Raw genomic sequence first — 16512 nt, forward strand, 5'->3', positions numbered from 1 at the left:
CTATTTAAAGGAGTACAATATTGATCAGAAAATAACTATGGCCCGATTCTATCCCCTGCCACTCCACAGAATGCAGTTACACCTACAGAGCATTTACAGCATGTTATGGAGGGGGGGGGTATCAAATGGCCAGAGAGGGGTAAGTAAAAAACATTTCTTACCTCCCAGTAGGCCACCTGATCCCCTAAGGATCTCACTGAACTCATGACACCTATTTTGCTGGTGTAAGTCCCAGGAGAGAATGGGCGCAGGTCAGGATAGGGAATCAGAGACAGGACCCAGTGCACACTTTGGTTACTGAGATACGCAACCTCCAGCCTCTGAAGCATCCAATGCGCTCCCTGCCTCAAACCATCTATGGCCTGCCCATAGCCCACCCCTTCTGCCATCTTAACTGTTCTGGTGAGAGTCCGATCTGTCAGTCTCATGCACGCAGAGTTTCCAGCTGTTTGCACTGGTAGCTCTGATATGCTCAGCAGCAGCACACTATATACAGCACCGCTGTGGCCTTTAAAATGGTGGACCATGAGTTCCACCACTGTAAAGCCTCCATAGAAATGGGCCAAAAATAGTCTTCCTGACTGATCCAAGAAAGAAAGCATTATGCAAAGGACTCCTGTGCACCATGCACAAGAGAGATGACAACCTCTTTATTGAGGCAGTATATGAACTTGGTAGAAAATATCTAGAAGTATAGGTTGAGTACCCCTTATCCAGATTTCAAAATACAGAACATGTCTTTTTTTTTTTTTTAACTTTTTTGCCTTAAGAAATAAAAGCAAACTGTTTTTCATGAACAAAATTAAAAATATTGTATAAAATTACCTGCAGGCTATTTGTATCAGGGGTATATGAAACAAATGAATTATGTGGTTAGACTTGGGCCCCATCCCCAAAATCTCTCATTATCTTTATGCAAGTAATCCAAAGTAGGGAAAAACCCAATATTCAAAATACTTCTCATCCCAAGCACTTTGGATAAGGGATGCCCAACCTGAACAAGCAAGCCAGAGCAAGTCTATGACAACTGAAGGGCTGGTAAATGCTAGTCAAACAATTTACTTGGTTATACACCTACACACCAGTCTGCTGTGTTTTGTCCACGCACATTAGAGCACCTTCAAAAGGATTATGCATTTCCATTATCACATTTAAAACCCCCAGGAGTGCTTTTTAATAGTATAACCATCCATCTGCATGTTCCTGAAAGTAACAGAAATATATCCTTGGAAGCATGTCTATGCAGAAGACAGAAACCTCAGCTAGTTCAGAATACAGCAGCCAGATTGTACTAAGCGTACTGCTCGAGCATACATCACATTACACCAGCGGTTCTCAAACTCACAGGGAGTTAGAGGACTGAAGTAAGTCCTTGAGGGGGAGCGGGGAAGGCAATGGGGCAGGGGGAAGGCAGCAAAGCGATCCCCAGGATCGTGTCGCTAAGGGGGGGCACAGGGAATGGCATGCACTTACCAGTCCCTGCTGCAGCCTCCCAAGGGTGCAGGGTGCCCTGCACGACCCTCTGCAGGGCTCTCCAAGTTTCAGAAGGTGAAATTAGAGAAATGGCGTTCCACCTCCAGTTTGCAATTGCAAACCTGAAGTGAAGCACAATTGCTCCGCTTTCACTTTCTAAGACATAGGGAACCCTGCAGAGGGTTGCACAGGTCTTTTGGCACCCCAGGAGGCTTCTGCAGGGACCGGTAAGTGCATGCCAGTCCCTGCGCCCCCCTTAGTGATGCGATCCTGGGGATCGCTTTGCTGCCTTCCCATTGCCCTGCCCCTTAAGGGGGCAGAGTCCAGGGCCCACAGGCTGGGGCTGAGATATTCAATCTGTGTGTCCTGCCTCCCTAGGGAGGCGTGGCTAGCCTCCAGGGGTGTTGCCAGGCATGGGGGGGAGGTTGGGCTGGGCTGCTCCGCATTCTGACTCCTAACTTGCTGCTTTTCTGCAGCTGTGGTGGGTGGGGCAGCATGAGGCTGGGAGGGCATGTGAAACATGGTAGGGGGAGGTGGGAGAGAAGGCTGGGTGGGCAGGCAGGCAGAGGTGGCGCATCTCATCATGGATCTCTCTCCATGTGCAACCTTGCCCCAAGGACTACATTTCCCAGTGTGTCCCTCGCCCTGGGCATCCTGGGATTGGTCAAGGCTGCTTGGGAAGGAAGGAACCAGCCTGCCCCTAGAGCGGGCGTGTCCAAATGCCCCAGCCTGCATCCCTCCGTCTTGCCTGGGGGGAACAGGGGTGGCATCTGCATGTTGGGTGTGTGTGTGTGTGAGCAGTCCCCATATACTTTGGGGTGAGTTGTAATCTTGCTGTCTGTGGCTACAATCCTTTCCACACTTTCCTGGGAGTAAGCCCCATTGACTCAAATGGGGCTTACTTCTCAGTAGACCTACATAGGCTTGGAGTCTGTGTCAGCTTAACCCAGGATCCTCACCTTTCTCTTTTTCCTCCCCCTTCAAAAAAGAAAAAAAAGCCACTCTTGATGGCTTTGTCTCCAAAAATTGATTAAAAATAAAAAAAATCCCCATTCCTTTTCAGCCATCCCCTTTTCCTCCTGCCTCCTTTTTTTGGAGGGGGAGGTACTCTGTTGGCTGCTATTGTAAGACAAAAGGCACAATCCTAGCTAGGTCTACTCAGAAGTAAGTCCTATTGTGTTCAGTGGGACTTACTCTCAGGTAAGTGGGGTTAGGATTCCAGCCAGTCTCTGGGTCTCAGCTTGCATCAGTTTGCAATTAGCAGATACACACAAAACAAAGTCTTCCCCCTCCTGCAAATTCATCACTTCCCCCCTCCCTTTTCAAAACCCTCCAGGTGTGCTGCTAACAAACTCAGGGCACAATCTTAACCAGGTCTACTCAGAAGTAAGTCCTATTTTGTTCAATGGGGCTTACTCTCAGGTAAGTGTGGTTAGGAATGCAGCCTCAGAGTGCTGGCAGCCTTGTTTCTAGTGTATAACACCTTCATCCCCATTTTGGGGGTAACTGAGGTGAGGTGTTGCAATGGGGAGCCGTGGCCAATGGCTACAAGGATCAGGGGAGGCGCAAGCCGGAAAAGTTCGTGAACCACTGGGCTAGGGCATCTCAATGCCCCAGTTTGAGAAGCCCTGCATTACACTTAAAGAAAAACATTAAAATCTGCATTGGTTTCCAGTGCTTTCCCGTGTTCAATTAAAAGTTAGTTGCTTTATTTTAAAACCCTGACCAATTTGGGTCCACCACAAACTGGAAGGACCAGCGCCCCCACCCCATGAACCTGCCTGAAACACATTACTGGATTCAAAGACTCCTCCCTGGATGCAAATTTCAGAAAAGTAAAAGGTGCAACATGACCAGGGAGAGGAGTTTTTTCAGCAGTGATGCTTTACCTCTAACACACCCTCCCCCAAAAGATCAGGGAAGCACCAACACTTATTATATAGTAACAAGGCATGCCATTTTTATTCTCTTTGGTTTTTATTGGTGGTGTTTATTGGCACTGCCATTGGCTTCATTTATCTCATTTGCTATTAAAATTCTGTCTTAAAATGATTTTATGCATCTTCACTTTTTTCAGTATACAACATTACTGTTCTGTCCTTGTAAATCATTTTGATTAACAGAAAAGCAGCCTAGAAATGTTTTAAATGAAACAAAAATAAACTATGGTTTTAAGCTCTTCTCAGCTTTATTAGCTATGTGTAAACTTACATCATACACAAAAAGTAAGTTTTCTTCAAACAGCTCTTGGACTGTTAAATGTCAAGGAAGACATACAGCAGAGATACTCTGCAATATATGCTTCAGTAGCACCCTGATATTTTACACAGGGATCTTTGCTGTATTTCTAAAGCATCCAACACACAATGGATCCAATTTTTATTCTGTCTCAAGTATCAAGCTACACAAAGGGATCAAATAACAGTGCTCATGTTGCCAAGTTAAGCATCTAAGAATTGAGGAATGCTAGGATACAGTTCGCTTCTGCATGCTCAGAGCAGAGTCAGCACATACGTACACAAGGGAGAAGGCCACAGGATAAAACTTTTTACTGCCCAGTTTCCCCGTTCATATACATCAGGGGTGTCCAAACCTTTTGGCAGGAGGGCCACATCATCTCTCTGACACTGTGTTGGGGGGAACGGGGGGGGGAGGAATTTACATTTCAAATTTGAATAAATGTACATAAACGAATATATTAGAGACAGCACTTATATGAATGAATGAATTTTACTGAGCTTTTTTGTAATATACATGAGATCCAGGAAAGGGGGGTTGTTAAAATAATTCCTGACACATATAACACACCTCTTCCCTGGGAAAAGTACAGAACAAACTTAAGAGGAGTCAGAGTGGGCTTCGCCCCCCCCCCATGCAGGAGCATGTTTTTACTCTCACTCTCCCCCCTCCCCAAACCTGGCAACAAGCAACAGCAAAGGAACACAATCAGTCAGGGAGCTGGTGGACACCTACCCCCTCAGGACAGGAGTTTGTTTCTCCTCATTCACACAGAGAAGGGAGCTGCCTGTCTCCCTCTCCTAGTCCCTCCCCCAGCCTGCACCCAGGACCAAAAAAACTTAGAAGCAGGCAGAGAGCTGTGTGCATTTCCCCATTCACAAACAGACCTTTACCTTCCTCCCTCTCTGCCAGCAACCCCAACAAGCAAAAGCAGTAGGTTTCCTCCCCATTCAAACATCCCATGAGTTCTTCCCTGCAGCACCCGCCTCCAACACCAAGCACGCACTTTCCTGGGAGTAAGCCCCACTGACTCTATGGGATTTACTGCTGAGTAGACATGCTCTCCAGCAGCATTCAAACATCCCGAGATTTCTCCCAGCACACGCAAGCAGCACAAATAGACTCACAGTTTCCTCTCCCGCCTCAGTGCCTGCCCCCCAAGCCAAACTCAAGCAGCACAAACAGACCCAAGACTTCTCACCCCCATCCAAAGCCTGCACTCAGCTGCAGCCTCCCCAACCTAACGGGAGGGTTGTGGATGAGCAGGGTTCCTGCTCTTAGCCTTTTCCTTGCTGTCACTGCAAAGAGCAGTCACGTTGGGGAAGAGCAGTCGTTGGGGAAGAGAGGGCTCTGGCGGGTTTCCAGAGGGCCGAGTGCCCATTGGAGATGGGGGCTCCCCGGGGGGCCGGACTGGGGCTCTCTGCAGGCCGCAAGTGGCCCAGGGGCCGGGGTTTGGGCAGCCCTGATATACATTAACAGAAAAGTCTTGTCTTGTAAAATTCTGTAATCACCTTTTACATTTAACTTCAAGCTGCAAAATTCCCAACTATTGCAAAATTTGAAAAACAGCCTTCTCCATTTATAGACTACACCTGCAAAATTAACACTGTGGTCAGAAAATGTATGGCTGAAGTCAAGTAGGAGCAAAGAAACTAGTCAGCATAATTCTCTCTTAACTCACTGACATCTTTTAAAAGGGTGACAAAACAGAGTGTCCATCCAAATGTCATGTTACTTTATGTAGAGTCAGCCATCGTTCTAACACCTTCCTAAGTAATAGAATGAATAGGTGGGCACACTTAAAACTGCAGCTGAACTTTCAAGCGCAGAAGATATTTAATGTTTTGTTTTTTAACTTAAAAGCCTGGAAGATGAAAATAGAATATCTAAATATATTTTATTATACAAGGGGAATTTGTGCTATGAAGAAGAGAGAAAGGAAGTCTCCCCAAAGGCACAATATTCTTTAAATCTATTCTTCTGTGCACCTACATCTGAACCACTTCTGTATGAAACATTGTTTTTCATTTGTAGTTCTATATCCTTTTGTTTGAAGATTATATTTATTCCTATGTCAGTGCTCTCTTTCTGTTGTGCAATATTTGTTTTGCATTTCTTAAACATCCCACTATTAAAAATTGGAGAAAATACTAACTATGGCATTTTTAGAAACAGCTCTTAAGGCCTACTAAAGTGGACTTTTTCCAATCACCCAATGATACATTGTTTGCAAGCTGTCACAGATTTCTTCATCAAAGCAGTACTGGTTGCATTTGTGCTTGTTCAGTATACTGGGTTATCCACAGGTTTGGAACCTGTAGATTTGACCCAGTGCTGGCTCCAAACCTGCATCTGGAGGGCCCACAGAGGAGCTCTGGGCATGACTGAAAGTTGCCAAGAAACTGAAATGCCTCTCAAGAGGAATTCTAAGGCACAGGGACACCATATGCAGCCTCCCCACGTCTCAGAACAGCTCCAGATTCAGAAGGAACTTGTGGTCACATCAAGAGGTCCTCTGGGGGCCCAACCATGGATCTCAGCATCTGTGGGTTCCATATCCATGAGAAGTCTGGAAACAGATCCCTCATGGATACCAGGGTCCAACAGGTACAACATATCGAAGTATGTTGTATAAATGCTGTATTACAAAAAGACTTCCTGGACAGATGAACAGAACTAATCAAGTTAGCAGATAACACAGAGGGGAGAGATAGGAACTACCCTGGAAGACAGAAGCAGGATCCAAAATGATCTTGACAGGCTCCACCAGTGGGCTCATACCAACAAGATGAATTTCAATGGAAATAAAAGTAAGGCCTCCATGTAGGAATGAAAAAATCAGAGGCACTAATACAGGATGGGCGAAACCTTGCTTAGCAGCAGCACATATAAAAAGAGTTCTAGTGGATTTTAGGGCACAATCCTAACCAGCAATTATGCCGGCATACGAGGCCCTGAAGTGTCGCAATCACGCCGTAAAGCAAGTTTGCACCTCCGTGGGTGGGGGCCACATCGGCACATTCAGATGCGCCGATGCACAGAGGCAGGTAGAAGCCTCTTGCGCCAACACAAGCAGCAAAGGTAGGCATGGGGAGGGGGCATTTCTGAGCAGGGGGAGGGCGGGCGATGGGTGGCACCAGGGCGGATGTGCGGGGAGCCGGGGGCAGGGCTGGGACCCGGCAGTTATGCCAGATCCCAACCCCCATCCCTGGAGAGAATGGAGCGGCTTCCAGTCACTGTTCTCCTCAGACTTGCGCCACCTCCAGAGGTGGTGTAGGTCCAAGGAGACCCATAGGGGTGTGCAGCCCTTACCCAGGGGTAAGAGGAAGAGCTTCCCCTTGCCCGTGGCTAAGCCGCTGCACCCAACAAACCTGCACTGTATGCAGCGCAAGCCTCCTGGCTTGCCTGCTCCAGCACAGGTTTGGATTGCGCCCTTAGTGTCTTAGTGGATCATAAGCTGAACATGTGTCATGTGGCTGCAAAAAAAAGCAAATGCATTTCTGGGCTGCATTAGCAAAGTTGTAGATTCCAAATCACAAGTAATAATAACTCCACTCTGTACTGCACTAGGAACACCTCACTTGGAAAACTGTGCCCACCACATTTTAAGAACATTGATAAGCTAGAGTGGGTTTGAAGAAAGTAAACTCGGATGGTGAGGGGTCTTGAAACCAAGTCCTATGAGGATTGGTTAAAAGTACTTGGTGTGTTTCATCTTCTGTAGGTTTGGGGGGGGGGGATATGATTGCAGATACTTGAAAGACTGTCAGAAGGGCAAAGCTTTTGGTGGATTTTGAGGACACAACCAAAACCAATGAATTGAAACTACAGGAAAGTAGGTTTAGGCTGGACATGGGGAAGAATTTCCGAACCGTAATAGCTGTTTGGTACTCGAACAGTCTGCCTCGGACAATTGTGAGCTCTCCCTTGCTGGAGGTTTTCAGGCAGAGGCTGGATGGCCATCTGTGAGGAATGCTGTAATTGCCTGTGCTAAGCAGGGGGTTGGACTAGATTACCCCAAGATCCCTTCCACTCTAGTATTCTGTGATTCTAGGAAGCTTCCTGGTTCAGGAAAGATTACCTATGAACTTCTGTTGCCAGTGGCTTATAGATGGTTGCAAGAACACCTGTCCCCCACAAATCCAAAGCAGTATTTTCCAAAAGACCTTGGCTAGAACACACTAACATTTGGGAGGATACTACCTCAAAAGAGAGAAGGAAAAAGACTGCAGAAAGGAATTATTCACTTACAGAGGCCAGTATTGCCAATCCCCAAATTTCAAAATTAACAGGAACCCCAATCAGTGCGTTTGAAGAAGGGCAAGAAAAAAATCTGACATTATTGTAATACATGAGTGGTGTTTGATTAGCAACTCATCTAGCCCAGCACCATCTCCTCCCACAAGCATTGTCTCCCTGATCTCAGGGAGTTTTTGCTGACACTGATAATCTGAAATTCTTATTAAATTGCAAATGCTGAAATGGAACCTAGAACTTTCTGTACACAATTAGCCACTGAGCAACAGGCTCAAATTTAAATTTCCAAACTCAAGGGGACAAAGCTTAAGAAAAGTCAGAGGACACTAGTCATGAATAACTTCTAAGGCAAGGACAGTGAGGCAGCAGAAACTCTTAAAGAACAACAAGAGGTTGTCCAGAATACTGAAGTGGATGCCAGGCATTCCAAGCATACAGAGCAGTGATTTTCAACCTTTTTCAACTCATGGCACACTGACAAGGTGCTAGAATTGCCAAGGCACACCATCAGTATTTTGACAATTGACAAGGCACATCATGTTGCTGGTCGGGGGCTCAAATCCCCCAATGGCCATACTAATAAATGATCCTCCCCAACTCCTGAGGTACAGCTGTGGACCATTCGTGGCACACCAGTGTGCCACGGCACAGTGGTTGAAAATGACTGATATAGAGGCTCATTCTCACTGGGTTGTATCAACTGCAGGTGGAGGAACTGCACTGTAGAATGCTCACACATATTCCCGGCACACAAAAAGCCAGGATGTCAGAGAGAAGGGTTCAGGAGACATGGATGGGTTGTCAAGAACAAGACTAATGAAAACAAGCTTGGACTGCCCCAACCAAAGTTCCCTTGTCCTTTAAGTCAGACATAACAGGCAAATATCAATTAGAAAACTTTTCCAGGTTCAGGCTATTCTAGGATTTATCATCTATAGAGGTCAGTCAGTTAAGACCTAGAAAGTAGGTGAATTGCAACAGAGGACAGAGGAGTAAAGAACTGTGGATCGATGACAGAAAACCACTTCCCAACAATAAGCACTAAAGTTCATGACTGAGAAAATAAAACAAGACTAAAGTTTATTTACTTGTAGTTATTCTATCATAATTACAAGCCCATCACAAGCTCCTAGCTTCAATAGGATGCAAATCCAATATTTAAATGAAAAGATCTGAAAAGCAAGTCTGTACAATAGTTGTATCCACTCACTTCCCAGATGTTTCATTCATTGCTACCATAAACAATTAGTGTTTACAGCTACTGATTTTTCCCCTCTATGATGACTAAACATTCATTAAGTCAAGCTCATTAAGGCTGAGATCAGAAGTTAATGATTTAATATCTGTTCCCAATATACCGTCACTTGTTCTAACATTCTGAACTGAGATCACAACCTGTAAAAACATCAATACATAACTGCTTCATCATAGTCACATACATTTCAAAACAAGCAAATAATCATATCACAGCAATGGGCATGGGTAAGAGCTCTTTAACAGATGCTTTCCAAGAAAAATCTTAGAGTTGTCCCACTCTTCCAATACTATCAAAACATGGGTGAACAAGTAATACATCAGTGTGTTAAATGTTCATTATCTTGACTATAAGCAGACCTGCACAGCAGAACCTGCAGTAGCCTCACTATTTGTGGTGCCTTGGAAGAAGATATCCAATGTTTGCAGTCCTTTCCCACTTCTTTGGTGGTCTACCGAAGGTGTGTCGAAGCCCATCAAAGCAGAAGAATACTTGCATCATTCCATCTGCATTGCTCTTCCTCATCTGAATTCATAGGTGCATGGCTAAGTTGGGCCAATTTTTCCAGCCTGTTGAAGCCAGGCAACCCACACTACATGTCATCTCCATCGAGGTTTCCATAACATGTGAATGGCAGTGTCTTATGCATTAAAAGCTCTGTGTGCTGCTGCCAATTAACGCAGCAAGAAATAGAGATAAAATAGGGGGCAGAGGCAGGAGAAAAGGGAAAGAGCTTGAACATAGACTAAAAAAGGACGAGGAGGTGAATAGAGTTGGAGTGCAGACACCAGACATAAAAGGAAGGGTAGCTGAGAGATTTCGGAACAAAGGTTTGTGATGGAGACATACATGTGACAGTATAAGAAGAGTGCACTATGGCAGTGTTTCTCAACATTTGTCTTCTGCTGTACAACATTTGTCATCCACTGGCCCACCTTTTTGGAATACCACAGGAAGTAACTGGCAATGGCAGCATTGCCAGTTACTTCTGGGTTGGGAGGCCAGATGCGATGCGACAAACACCAGTAAGAGGCTCAGGGTGGACAAGAGGGTTTTTTCAAGCATGGAAAAGAATGCTTTGGAGCTCTGCCCACCAAACCAAACCAAGCCTCCTGCCGCTGTTCGTTACGTCACATTCCTGGTCTCACTTCAAGGCAACAGGTGTCCAAGGGCCCTGTAAGTACCACCAGACACCACCTCAAGTACCACTGGTAGTACCTGTACCACTGGTTGAAACACTGCACTATAGGGTTATTAAAGGAAGGATAAATTGTACATTATAAAAACAGAGTTCCCAACATACCTTTCTTTTTGTACTGCTAACATCAGAGGAGCATTTTCAATGAGGCTTGAACAGCTTTACTCAACCTTGAGCAGACACTGGATTCAACAGGAGATTGAGGTTCCTTTCCACTGGAATGACCCACTAAATCAACCATTTTCAACTACTGTGCTGTGGCACACTAGTGTGCTGCGAATGGTCTGCCGGTGTGCCGCGGGAGTTTGGGGAAAGGTCATTTATTAGTAGGGCCATTGGGAGTTGTAGCCCCCCACCAATAGCATGGTGTGCCTTGACAATTGTCAAAAAACTGATGGTGTGCCTTGACAATTTTAGTACCATGTCAGTGTGCCCTGAGATGAAAAAGATTGAAAATCACTGCACTAAATGATCGTTTCAATCATGCACTTGCCTTCTCCCACGGTTATCTGGCCTACTGCACCCCATGCTCCAGTAATCTGTCTTCCTCCAGAAAACACTTGTGAGAATCATGTTCCTGTGAACCAACAGGAACACAGGGACCAAGATGGTCAGCATGTACAAGTCAAGTGCAAACCAGTACCATGAATAATGGGAAAGGAAACCATGGTTACCTTGCCTGCATGTTTGAACATTCCTAGGTGTCAGAGTATCTTATGGCACATTAAAAACAAAAACAATTACTGTGGGATGAATTTTCACAGGCAACAGCCTATTTCACTGTATGCATGAAAACTTCCCTATTAAATTTATTTGAAACACTCAATACAGCAAGTTCCCTCCCCTATGAAAGATTCCAGGATGTTGATTCTGAGGATTCCACAACAGATTTAAAATGTCACTTCCAAAAGATTCGGAATCTCAGTTGTGCTACTGCTACAAGACTAACAGTTTGGGGATTGTATTCCTGTAACTCCAACACAGCCTTGCCATAAGTTCAGCAGGCACTGTAAATCAGCCGTATGGGGAATGTTAACATAGCCAATCTTTCAAAACTACTGCAAGAATTACTGAATTTATGCATACTGAGCACCCCAGGGAATGAATGGAGCAACACTGACATGCATGCAGCAATTCCATATCACAGCTGACCAACACATGGGAAGGCACATGACCTCTCTCTTTAGCATCTTACTGGCACTTTAGTTTTCACAGAAGAATTCCTGGGATGTATGGAATTATGACAACTACCTTCTTACCAAATGAATTTCCAAGTTGGTCATATACACAGAAGTTCCACGACTGCTGACTTCATTACATATTCGCTTCTCAGCACAAACCAAGAGATCATTTTTCAAATTTATAGCAATTAAAAGCCACAGTTAACACTTTCGTTAACTCAAATGTTTAAGCATCCATGACATGGTGATATCTGTACTATTAACATGGCAATAGATAAAACTTAATAGTTAACAGCTAATGTAAGTGTGCTTCTAAGAATGTTGCTTCATTTTGTATCTCACCCAATTCTAAAGATTTATAGCCAGTAACACATAATTAAGAAATAATCTAAATACAAGTTTGAAATTGTGAGTTTGAAACTCATTTTGGGATTTGAAACCCTATGGGATGAGGATGGGGAGGTTAGAGAACAACAAGACAAAGGCAGAGTAGGAGAAGAAATTGGGAAAGGTAGGGTGATGGGATGTGATAGACGGTTTGGCACAATGAGAGGATGCTGGGACAAAGGAGCGAATAAGCAGCGCATCCTGGGGCATTCCGTGTATAAATGCTTTTATGCGAATGCCCGAAGTCTACGAGCAAAGGTGGGAGAACTGGAATGTCTGGTGACAAGGGAAAATATTGACATAGTGGGCATAACAGAAACCTGGTGGAATGCGGAGAATCAGTGGGATACCGCAATCCCGGGCTATAAACTCTACAGGAGGGACAGGCAGGGGCGTGTTGGAGGTGGGGTGGCCCTTTATGTTAAGGAAGGGATAGAATCCAGCAAAGTAGAGATTGAAGGTGGGTCCGACTCCACCGTAGAATCTCTGTGGGTTAAATTACCAGGCTTGTGCAGCGATGTAATACTGGGGGCGTGCTATCGTCCTCCAGACCAGAAATCTGATGGGGACCTTGAAATGAGGAAACAGATCAGGGAGGTGACAAGGAGGGACAGGGTTGCAATCATGGGGGACTTCAATTATCCTCATATTGACTGGGTCAATTTGTGTTCTGGTCACAATAAGGAAACCGGATTTCTTGACATGTTAAATGACTGTGGCTTAGATCAGCTAGTCACGGAGCCCACCAGAGGACAGGTGACTCTGGATTTAATTTTGTGTGGTACGCAGGACCTGGTTAGAGATGTAAACGTTACTGAGCCATTGGGGAACAGTGATCATGCTGCGATCCGTTTTGACGTGCACGTTGGGGGAAGAATACCAGGCAAATCTCTAACAAAAACCCTTGACTTCCAACGGGCGGATTTCCCTCAAATGAGGAGGCTGGTTAGAAGGAGGTTGAAAGGGAGGGTAAAAAGAGTCCAATCTCTCCAGAGTGCATGGAGGCTGCTTAAAACAACAGTAATAGAGGCCCAGCAGAGGTGTATACCGCAAAGAAAGAAGGGTTCCACTAAATCCAGGAGGGTGCCCGCATGGCTAACCAGCCAAGTTAGAGAGGCTGTGAAGGGCAAGGAAGCTTCCTTCCGTAAATGGAAGTCTTGCCCTAATGAGGAGAATAAAAAGGAACATAAACTGTGGCAAAAGAAATGTAAGAAGGTGATACTGGAGGCCAAGCGAGACTATGAGGAACGCATGGTCGGCAACATTAAGGGGAATCATAAAAGCTTCTTCAAATATGTTAGAAGCAGGAAACCCGCCAGAGAAGCGGTTGGCCTCTGGATGGTGAGGGAGGGAAAGGGGAGATAAAAGGAGACTTAGAGATGGCAGAGAAATTAAATGAGTTCTTTGCATCTGTCTTCACGGCAGAAGACCTCGGGCAGATACCGCTGCCCAAACGGCCCCTCCTAACCGAGGAGTTAAGTCAGATAGAGGTTAAAAGAGAAGATGTTTCAGACCTCATTGATAAAGATCAATAAGTCACCGGGCCCTGATGGCATCCACCCAAGAGTTATTAAGAAATTGAAGAATGAAGTTGCAGATCTCTTGACTAAGGTATGCAACTTGTCCCTCAAAACGGCCATGGTGCCAGAAGATTGGAGGATAGCAAATGTCACGCCTATTTTTAAAAAGGGAAAGAGGGGGGACCCGGGAAACTATAGGCCAGTCAGCCTAACATCCATACCGGGTAAGATGGTGGAATGCCTCATCAAACATAGGATATCAAAACACATAGACGAACAGGCCTTGCTGAGGGAGAGTCAGCATGGCTTCTGTAAGGGTAAGTCTTGCCTCACAAACCTTATAGAATTCTTTGAAAAGGTCAACAGGCATGTGGATGCGGGAGAACCCGTGGACATTATATATCTGGACTTTCAGAAGGCGTTTGACAAGGCCCCTCACCAAAGGCTACTGAAAAAACTCCATAGTCAGGGAATTAGAGGACAGGTCCTCTCATGGATTGAGAACTGGTTGGAGGCCAGGAAGCAGAGAGTGGGTGTCAATGGGCAATTTTCACAATGGAGAGAGGTGAAAAGTGGTGTGCCCCAAGGATCTGTCCTGGGACCGGTGCTTTTCAACCTCTTCATAAATGACCTGGAGACAGGGTTGAGCAGTGAAGTGGCTAAGTTTGCAGACGACACCAAACTTTTCCGAGTGGTAAAGACCAGAAGTGATTGTGAGGAGCTCCAGAAGGATCTCTCCAGACTGGCAGAATGGGCAGCAAAATGGCAGATGCGCTTCAATGTCAGTAAGTGTAAATTCATGCACATTGGGGCAAAAAATCAAAACTTTAGATATAGGCTGATGGGTTCTGAGCTGTCTGTGACAGATCAGGAGCGAGATCTTGGGGTGGTGGTGGACAGGTCGATGAAAGTGTCGACCCAATGTGCGGCGGCAGTGAAGAAGGCCAATTCTATGCTTGGGATCATTAGGAAGGGTATTGAGAACAAGACGGCTAGTATTATAATGCCATTGTACAAATCTATGGCAAGGCCACACCTGGAGTATTGTGTCCAGTTCTGGTCACCGCATCTCAAAAAAGACATAGTGGAAATGGAAAAGGTGCAAAAGAGAGCGACTAAGATGATTACGGGGTTGGGGCACCTTCCTTATGAGGAAAGGCTACGGTGTTTGGGCCTCTTCAGCCTAGAAAAGAGACGCTTGAGGGGGACATGATTGAGACATACAAAATTATGCAGGGAATGGACAGAGTGGATAGGGAGATGCTCTTTACGCTCTCACATAATACCAGAACCAGGGGACATCCACTAAAATTGAATGTTGGGCGGGTTAGGACAGACAAAAGAAAATATTTCTTTACTCAGCGTGTGGTCGGTCTGTGGAACTCCTTGCCACAGGATGTGGTGCTGGCGTCTAGCCTAGACGCCTTTAAAAGGGGATTGGACAAGTTTCTGGAGGAAAAATCCATTATGGGGTACAAGCCATGATGTGTATGCGCAACCTCCTGATTTTAGAAATGGGTTATGTCAGAATGCCAGATGCAGGGGAGGGCACCAGGATGAGGTCTCTTGTTATCTGGTGTGCTCCCTGGGGCATTTGGTGGGCCGCTGTGAGATACAGGAAGCTGGACTAGATGGGCCTGTGGCCTGATCCAGTGGGGCTGTTCTTATGTTCTTATTTTAAAATCTAACGTAATGAAGAGTAGAATCTTTAAATGAAATCAAACATTTAATCACCACCACCACTCCCACAACTATCTTTTGCTAAGATGCCCTCTGGATATGAGGCCCCTAGAAATATGCCTGTTACAAGCATTGTTCGTTATCCCTGTATTGAGCCAGAGAGAGTAGAAATACTAACATTGTCACATCTTAATTTACTTCTAGGTAATAAGGTAATCTTATTTAAGGTGGCTGAATTTTACAAACTCAGGTTCTGTAGCTGCCAACTAAGGGCCCAATCCTATTCAACTATCCAGCACCAGTGCAGCCACAATGCAATCCCGATGTAAGGGAACAAAAAGTAACTGTCCCTCCTCGCCCTAGTATAGTGTCTTTTCTAGTAACAGTCTGCTGATATTCTTTTGCTTTTTTAAGATTGTGAGTACTTTTGCGACAGGGAGCCATTTAGTTATTTGATTTTCTCGGTTAACTTTTTTGTGGAAAATCAGCACATAAGTATTTTTAATAATAATCTACAGGGGGAGCACCCATGGCCCACCCCCATCTTGCAAGGGGAGTTGTGCTCCCCTTGCCTCCAGAGGGTATTCTGAGCCCTCCCCCCCCCCCCGAGGCTGCGCACATCCACCTGCAGCCTCAGCATGACTGTTTAAGGGGAAAAATACAACTTCTGGTTTTGACAAAAAACCAAGAGTGGCATTTTTATGCCTTTAAAACAAATTAAAAGGGCCAGGGAACAGTAGCATTTTTCTCCTTTAAACTGTCATTTAAACTGTCATTCTGAAGCTCACAGAGGTTGCAGGCAGACATGTGCAGCCTTTGTGGGGCTCAGAACACTCTCCAGAGTCTAGGGGAGCACAGCTTCCCTCGGAGGGCAGGGGTGGGGTGTTCCTGGTATCACATAACTGCGGGGGTTCCAGAATGGAACCCCCATGGATACTAGGGCATGTCTGTACCAAAAAAAAAAAAAAAACTAAGAAAGTGTGCATTCCACGTATTCATTGAATTGTACTGCAATGCAATTACCTGGCACAAGATACCAGTCCAGAAATTTCCACTCTCATTTTGAAAGTAAGTTAGTGAGTTCCTAATCTTCGTATAGTCACAGACTAAGAACTTCTGATAAAGTGCCTAAGTAGCTAGGCAGATGGGGCTTCTGGGATATGACTTGCTCCTTCCACGATTACTATTAAATAGTATTAATGTCTAATCTACATACTTTTCCCTACTACTGATGGAAAATTATGCAAAAGAGGAGATTTGCTGAAATTGCACAATTTTTGCAAACTAAAGGACATAAGTTGTGACGTTTTTCTAAATACACAG

The 16512-nt window shown here is 45.2% G+C and overlaps 1 protein-coding gene across 3 annotated transcripts in view; it reads right to left on the bottom strand.

Annotated features, from left to right (window-relative positions):
- Positions 1-16512, bottom strand: part of RTN4 (reticulon 4) — a 77467-nt gene that overhangs the window by 55027 nt on the left and 5928 nt on the right. The gene's annotated exons all lie outside the window — the stretch shown is intronic.

Source organism: Tiliqua scincoides, chromosome 1 (genome assembly GCF_035046505.1).
Source record: "Tiliqua scincoides isolate rTilSci1 chromosome 1, rTilSci1.hap2, whole genome shotgun sequence".
Lineage (NCBI taxonomy): Eukaryota > Metazoa > Chordata > Lepidosauria > Squamata > Scincidae > Tiliqua > Tiliqua scincoides.